We start from the raw sequence: 9,024 nt of genomic DNA on the forward strand, positions 1-9,024 counted from the left end.
GGGAAACTGGCTGTTTCCGACCTCCAGAAGGCCTCCAGGGGGATGGGGAAGGCTGCTTTTGCCCTCCCCAGGCTCCTAGAAAGCTTCTGGAGCCTGGGGAGGGGGGAAAACGGATCTACCGGGCCCACCGGGCCATCGTGTGCCAAAAGCAAGGGGAAATGTGGAGGGGGGGGTCACATGCGCATGCACGGGAGGGTGGGGCGCATTGAATTATGGATGTGGGCCCACACACATGCACCCACGACCCCCCACGCTCCCCCCGCTTTTGGCACGCGACGGCAAAAAGGTTAGCCATCACTGTCCTAGGGTGTGACATACTTATAACTCTGAATAATACAGATAGATACGAATCCACCCACATAGAAATGGATACACAATCATGCAAAAACTAACTTCCCCCCCCTCCTCCCCATCTCTGTGTTGACCAATGGAGAATGGTCTACATTCTCTTGATTGGGCAAGTTTGGAGGAATTGCAGTGAAGGGAATTTGCAATCCTGGTTGTTTTGTTTTGAAATCCCTTCCAGCATTATAGATTTTCCTTTCTCCTTGATTTTATCAAGCCGGAAAGGGAGGGGGGAATCACAAGGTGCTGTTAATTAAAAGTGCAGTATTGATATTTAAACAATGGAAAGGTCAATCCTGAGAAGGCTTATTTTGTGAGAGTAAAAATAGGGGTGCCCCATTACATTTTTATCCCTTGTTGTTGTTGTTGTTGTTGTTGTTGTTGTTGTTGTTGTTGTCTAGGGTTAGGGTAGAATATGCTTCTTTCCTTCCTTCAAAATTTCATTTTTATCGAAAGAAGGAATAAAAACATGCCACGCAATTGGAGATGAGATGGAAATGCCAGTTGGGTGTTCTCACAGATCTTCACAGCATGCGGCATGGATGATTTTGTAAGGACTTGCAGGAAATAACTTCTGGATGTGATTTGTCTTTTTTTTTTTTTTTTTAAGCTGCTGCCAGCCCGGGAGCATTTTAGCACAAAGTGAAAAGGGGATAAGGAATAAATTTAATAATATAAATAAATAAATGAAGCAGAGGTGTAGAAAATGATGCACGGTTTGGAAATGGTGAAGAGAGGGATGTTTCCCTCCTCCTCTTCCAGTTTTCTCCTCTCAAAACATTAGTACTCAGGTCATCCCTTAAAAATAAAGGTAGGGAGATGGAATGGGACAACTTGTCGTGGCCAACTCACCATGGACAATTCGCTACAGCCAACTCACCATGGCCAACTCACCATGGACAATTCACTACAGCCAACTCACCATGGCCAACTCACCATGGACAATTCACTACAGCCAAGTCACCGTGGCCAACTTGCTTGGCCAACACACCATGGCCAACTCACCATGGACAATTCATTACAGCCAACTCAACATGGCCAAATCACCATGGCCAACTTGCTTGGCCAACACACCATGGCCAACTCACCATGGACAATTCACTACAGCCAACTCAACATGGCCAAATCACCATGGCCAACTTGCTTGGCCAACACACCATGGCCAACTCACCATGGACAATTCACTACAGCCAACTCAACATGGCCAACTTGCTTGGCCAACACACCATGGGCAACTCACAATGGAAATTCAGTACAGCCAACTCAACATGGCCAACACACCATGGCCAACTCACCACGGTCAACTTGCTTGGCCAACACACCATGGCCAACTCACCATGGACAATTCACCAGAGCCAACTCAACATGGCCAACTCATCTTGAGCTGAAGAAGCTTCTTGGATGAGAAGTGAAATGTTTTCAAGGAAAAAAAATACCAAGAAAGTCCAGTTCCTTTTTTGAAAAGCACATTTTTGGACAAACTACTAGGAAGTTGTTTTGGTTTCCATGATGTAAAAAATATGTTGAGACTCTAGAAAGAATGCAGAGAAGAGCAACAAAGATGATTAGGGAATTGGATGCTAAAACATATAAATAATGATGGCAGAAATTGGGTATCGGAGATCGTTGGTGCTCTCTGAGCTTGCTTGTTTTCTTGCAGATATTTCATTACCCAAACTATGTTTACTTTATGACTAGCACTGATGATGTTCCCTAGTTGGGTCATGAAACGACTGCAAGAAAACAAACAAGCTCAGACAGCACCAAGGACCTCTCATGTCCACCCTGAGCTACAAATGTCCTCCTTTATTGGAATTGGGTATGTCTAGTTTCATGAAAAGAAGGACTAGTGGTGACACGATAGCAATATTTCAGGGGCTGCCACAAAGACGAGGGAGGTCAACCTATTCTCCAAAGCCCCTGAAGGCAGGACAAGAAGCAATGGATAGAAACTAATCAAGGAGAAAATCAACCTAGGACTAAGGAGAAATTTCCTGACACTGAGAACAATTAATCAGTGGAATGACTTCCTCCAGAAGTTGTGAATGCTCCAACACTGGAAGTTTTCAAGAAGAGTTTGGACAGCCGTTTGTCTGCAATGATGTATCAAACTGGCGGCCCGTGGGTCAGATGCATCACATGCAGGCTACATCCACCCCAGTTCCGCGAATGGGAAAAATGTCATGAAAACATTGCATGATGGCAACATGACGTGGCAAGTTTGACACCCGTGATGTAGGGTTTCCAGCCTGAGCAGGAGGTTTCTGTTATAACAATTTCTGTTATTTCTGTTGTCAATTTCTGTTGTGTTCTGTTAGTTCTGTTGTTCCAAGGTCTTTTAGTCAATTTCTGTTATTTCTGTTGTCAATTTCTGTTGTGTTCTGTTTGTTCTGTTGTTCCAAGGTCTTTTATTCAATTTCTGTTATTTCTGCTGTCAATTTCTGTTGTGTTCTGTTTGTTCTGTTGTTCCAAGGTCTTTTAGTCAATTTCTGTTATTTCTGCTGTCAATTTCTGTTGTGTTCTGTTTGTTCTGTTGTTCCAAGGTCTTTTGGTCAATTTCTGTTGTTGTCCTTATTACCGAGTTTGGTATTTATTTATTCTTTTGTCAAAAATTCTGACCTTTGGAAAGAATTCCTTATATCAAACCCTGTTGTCCATCATATTCCCTGTACAGGCCATAGAAAAGTACATAAGAAAGAATCTCAAGGCAGTTTCTGATTTTGCCACAGCTCTCCTTTCCAGCGAATACATTGCTACCCAATGAGTGTCAGGCAAAACTTGTTCAGGCATTTTTTTTCATTCTCATTAAATGCAAATCTGCCCGAGATATTCAATTTTCCTAAACCACGGTCATGCCATCCCTCCCTCCCTCCCTCCCTCCCTCCCTCTCTCTCTCTCTCTCTCTCTCTCTTTCTTTGAAGAGGGACAAAAGAAAATTAAGAGAATGCCACTTGCATGCTAGAAAACCATTTCAATGTTCTACGTTACACCGGAGAGCAAACGCCAACAAAACACAGCCATCCATTCATGTCTCATCAGCATCTGATGGATACGAACTGACAGAAAATCACTAGCTCTCGGGTTAACTGGTAAGGCACAGAATTGCAGACCATTTTATTTTAGCAGCAAGAAAGGGCATTGTGGTCTTGAGAACAAACAAATTCCCTAGTGGGCTCCGTAGATGTGCAAGTGATGTTATCTGAGTGACTGTAATTCCCTGCGCCGCTGAGAACGGCGGCTGGATTGAACTGCACGTTGCAAAGAGTCATTCAGCACAGCTTCGATTTGGAACAGCCCAATTCACACCTGAGTCTTTCTCATTTGCACAGTTCGGAAAAGACGGTTGGCTGCCAGGATCGCTGGAACAGCCATTGATCCGGGACCCATTGATATTCTGCGGGTGGAAGGCACCGGTCCAAATAAGCAAATAGATGCAATTTAGCACACATGATGTATCGTCAGGTAGTCGAGGTACAGAAAAGATGTATGGACTGGAATTGAAATCACACCTGTCGCACACAATTCATGTTGTTGTTGTTATTGTTGTTGGGCATGCCTTATTGAGTGGTTAAGGTGCTGATGTAGAAACCAGGAGCTGTGAGTTCTAGTCCCACTGTAGGCATGAAAGTTGGCTGGGTGACGTTGGGCCAATCACCAGGAATTGGTGAGTTCTAGTCCTGCCTTAGGCATGAAAGCCAACTGGGTGAGTTTGGGCCAATCACTAGGAGATGGTGAGTTCTAGTCCCTTCTTAGGCATTAAAACCATCTGGGTGACTTTGGGCCAATCGCCAGGAGACAGTGAAGTCCAGTCCTGCCTTAGACATGAAAGCTAGCTTTGTAAATTTGGACCAATTACCGGGAGACTGAATTCTAGTCCTGCCTTAGGCATGAAAGCCAACTGGGTGAGTTTAGGCCAATCATTAGGAGATGGTGAGTTCTAGTCCCTTCTTAGGCATCAAAACCATCTGGGTGACTTTGGGCCAATCGCCAGGAGACAGTGAAGTCCAGTCCTGCCTTAGGCATGAAAGCTAGCTTTGTAAATTTGGACCAATCACCAGGAGACTGAATTCTAGTTCTGCCTAAGGCATGGAAGCTGTCTACCTGATTTTGGGTCAATCACCAGAAGACTCTTCCCACACCATCACCACAACCATTAGATGTTGGGAGCTGAACAGGAATGAAGAGAAGTATGACCATCAACCCCAACAAATGTGGAATGCCCCCAGTTGGTTAGAGATTTCCTACAGCATCACATGATTTCAGACAGTCTACCTGATTTTTGTGACATATCTGTTGTCAGGAAAAACTTAATAGTGTTTTGATAGCCAAAAGTGGGGAATGTGTCAACCATCTGGTGATACCTCTTCATCCGGCTGAATTCCACGAAGCGGATAGATGTGGAATCCACTTAGTTCTAAATACAGGTCCCCTGGGTTCTCGCGCTGTGTCCCAAAATGAAATTTGATGGGTAGTCCAAAAATGGACAATATGAGCTAGGCTTTTTCATGATCATGCCCCTGAAGGGAGGACAAGAAGCTACAGATGGAAATTCATCAAGGAGAACCTTCATCAAGGAGAACTAAGTAGAAATTTCCTGACAGTGAGAACAATTAACCAGTGGAATGACTTGCCTTCAGAAGTTCTGTGTGGTCCATCACTGGAGGTCTTCAAGAAGAGATTGGCCAACCATTTGTCTGAATAGTATTTATCTGAAATGCTTGAGCAGGGGATTGGATTAGAAGACCTCCAAGGTCCCTTCCAACTCTCTTATTTTCTGATCCTTCTTCCTTTTCCGCCTCTTCATTTTGTCTGCAAATCTTCTGAATCTACCATGGGATCCAGACTGTCCATCCATAACAAAGATTTAAATGAAGAGGCACTACTCTGCCTGGAAGGAACAGGGATAGCTAATTACCTGCTTTCCACTCCTGATATGTGGAAAGTTATTTAGAACAGATGCTACCATAATTTGAAAGCATTGGGGAAATTAAGAGTGTTCAATGGTCCTCAACTCCCCTCATTCGCCACCACGGATGGTGTTACAGTTGCTGAAGTGCGTTAAAAAGGAAAACCATTTGGGAGACAGAGTTGAACGTGACACCTGATTATTTTTTTCTCTACTTTCACCTTTTATTCACTGCACTTCTGTACTTCTCTCTCTCTCTCAGTGTTTACTGGAGAGGTATATGAAAAAGAAAAGTGGATGCCATATGCTTTTGGAGATGAGTTTGCCTGCTCTAAAGAAGCCTACACACGAATTCGGTGGCATTTAGGACCATGAACCACATCTTCAAGGTCCCTTCCAACTCTGTTATTCTATTCTATTCTATTCTATTCTATTCTATTCTATTCTATTCTATTCTATTCTATTCTATTCTATTCTATTCTATTCTACAAATTCCTTGTGTGTCCAATCACACTTGGCCAATAAAAAATCCTATCCTATCCTATCCTATCCTATCCTATCCTATCCTATCCTATCCTATCCTATCCTATCCTATCCTCCTTCTATTCTATTCTATTCTATTCTATTCTATTCTATTCTATTCTATTCCACTCCACTCCACTCCACTCCACTCCACTCCCTTCTATTCTTCTACTCTACTCTACTCTACTCTACTCTACTCTACTCTACTCTACTCTACTCTACTCTACTCCTAGTCTAGTCTAGTCTAGTCTAGTCTAGTCTAGTCTATAGATCTTAGTTGCTCCAATGTGGAAACATTCAGTTAGGCTGTCTAAGAATTCCTTTTCTTACTCTGATGGGCGATGAATGATGTGTTGAGATTGGAGGCAGGACTGGTCAAAAGAGACATTTTAGATAAGCAATTCAAACAGGGGATGAAGCCATAATTAAAACTGTGTACTTTTATATCTTGATTTTATCTGTAAATACGGCCACCAATCAATATCCGTGCCTTGTTGTCTCAGTTCCTCTCTTGTTTTCATATCTCCCTCTGTGTTCAACAATTCGTCATAGGTTTTCATCCTGTCTGTGTCCATTGTGTTCGGGTAGATTTGGGCCTCCATGGTTGATAGCCATCTTGGGATTTTGTCGTAGTGTTTTCTCCTTACTTTCAAAGTTCAAGTCATGCGACTTGATTTCATTGTATAGTTAGTTTATGTCTAGTTTGTTTTAATGTTTATGTCTATATGTGTATGTTTGTTTACAATAAAAAATTAAAAAAAAAAAAAAAAAAACTGTGTACTTATGGCTGATTCCTTGAGTTTTTGCTAATATCAGGTCAGCATAAGGCTAAAGAAAGAATCAGGGAACGGATCAGTGTATGCTAAGCTTGAAAGATGAACTGAGCCAAACAATAGGAGCCTTGGTAGAGCCTTGGTAGTACAGTGGTTTAATGCACCCTGTTATTAACACAGCTGCCTGCAATTTCTGCAGGTTCGAATCTCACCAGGCTCAAGGTTGACTCAGCCTTCCATCCTTTCTAAGGTAGGTGAAATGAGGACCCAGTTTGTGGGGGCAATAAGCTGACTTTGTATAAATATACAAAAGTATGAAGGCTATTGCTTAACACATTGTAAGCCGCCCTGAGTCTCCGGAGAAGGGCGGCATATAAATCAAATTAAAATAAAAATAAAGAACATTTAGGGAAAAATTGGCCTTCTGATGCGCTTCCTTTAATGATCTTTCTGCAATAATCTTGGATTTCAGGTTCATTAAGACTGCATTACAGGCAGTATTGGTATTATGTTGCATGCGGAAGAATTGGTTAGACATATAAAAGAGAAAGGTCCAATGCATATCAAAAGGCTTTACAATGTTTTGTTGGAAAGGGATTCAGAAACTGAACTGGTTAAAGACTATATGATTAAGTGGGCACAAAATTTTGAGGAGCCAGTGATGTTGGAAACATGGGAAAAAATTTGGGTCCAGAATGTTAAATTTACACAGTCGCAGAATCTGAGGGAAAATTTCTATAAAATGTTTTATAGATGGCATTTAGACCCCAAAAAATTGTCGTGTATGTACCCTAATGTTCAGCCAAAATGTTGCAGATGTGATTGTTTAGATGCTACATATTATCATGTTTGGTGGACTTGTAGGAAAGTTAAGGCTTTTTGGATAAAAATTTGGTGGGTCATGCAGAATGTTTTGAAGAAAAAAATTCAATTTTCTCCACAATTGTTTTTATTGGGTATAGTTAAGGGTTTTACTAAGGGTGAAACTAAGTTGATATTGTATATGATAACAGCTGCAAGATTATTGATAGGTAAATATTGGAAGAATGAAGTTTTGCCCACGATTAAGGAATGGATTTTGAAGATGGCCAGTTTTGCAGAGATGGCGAAGATCTCAGCATTTTTAAAAGACTGTTCATAAGAGACTTATGAATGGGAATGGAAAAAGTGGATAGACTATGTTCAGAACAAATATCAAACTAGGAAGTACCAAATAGCTTTTAATTGAAAATAATATCTTAAGATAGAAATATTTTAGTGTAATGAAGATGAAAATTTACAAGGAGGAGGGAGGGGTTCAAGTTTTATATTAGTTTTATATCAAGGGTTTTTTTTTTACCTGATATAAGTATATTGTATGGAAGTCCGGGGGGAGGGGAGGGTTAGGGAGGGATAGGGAGGTTGGGAAGTTTGGGGTGGGCAGAGGGGGGGGGGAAAGGGGTGAAAATGTAATTGTAAAACTTTTGCAATAAAAAAAAAAGACTGCATTACAGGCAGTCCTCAATTTAGAACCATTCATTTAGTGACCGTTCAAAGTTACAACAGCATTGGAAAAAGTGACTTATGACCATTTTTCACACTTACAACCAGTGGTGGGATTCAAATAACGACTGGTTCTCTGCCTTAATGATTTCTTCCAACAATCAGTTCACCAAACTGCTCAGAAAGTTAGCAACCGGTTCTCCCGAAGTGGTGCGAACCGGCTGAATCCCACCACTGCTTACAACCGTTGCAGCCTCCCCAATGTCATGTGATCAAAATTCAGACACTTGGCAGCTGACTCACACTTATGACATTTGCAACTTTCTGACAAACGAAGTCAATGGGGAAGACAGATTCACCGAACACCCGTGTTACTAACTTAAGAACTATGACGATTCACTTAACAACTTTGGCAAGCAAGGTCATAAAAGGGAGCCACTTCACTTAACAACCATCTTGCTTAGCAGTGAACAATGGGGGCTCAATTGTGGTCGTATGTCGAGGACTTCCTATATTCCGAAGCCATGCTTTAAATTGAATCTTTAGGGACATATTTTTTAACGCTGTGTATTTTATTCTGACCTGAGTCGCCGCTTCAGACATTTCCTTAAAAAATGTCCAGAGACATTGTATATAAATTCACTTTATAGAAGTCGGAAGATCCCAAAGTTATCAATCAGTTTCTCAAATTCTGCTCCTCGGTGACAAAGAGACGGCGTGAAAAAGTCACCTCTAGGGACAGGATGACTGAGCTGGATACATTGGCATCATTTAATCATACGCTAAGAAGATGAAATGTTTCCTTTTTATCTGTAATTTAACTGAGTCTGTTGTGTTGTTGAATTAAAGGTGTGTTGTTGTTCACTGACAAGGTGAATAGGGGGGTGCAGGGGTGGGCTTATGGGGCTTTGCAGGGGTTCAGGAGAATCTCTAGCTAAGATTCTGCAGTTCGGAGAACCCCCAAATCCTGGCTGGCCCCACCCACCCCACCCCGCC

The sequence above is a fragment of the Pituophis catenifer genome, unplaced genomic scaffold (genome assembly GCF_029215685.1).
Source record: "Pituophis catenifer annectens isolate HBS135680 unplaced genomic scaffold, rPitCat1.0.hap2 SCAF_8, whole genome shotgun sequence".
NCBI classification, from domain to species: Eukaryota; Metazoa; Chordata; class Lepidosauria; order Squamata; family Colubridae; genus Pituophis; species Pituophis catenifer.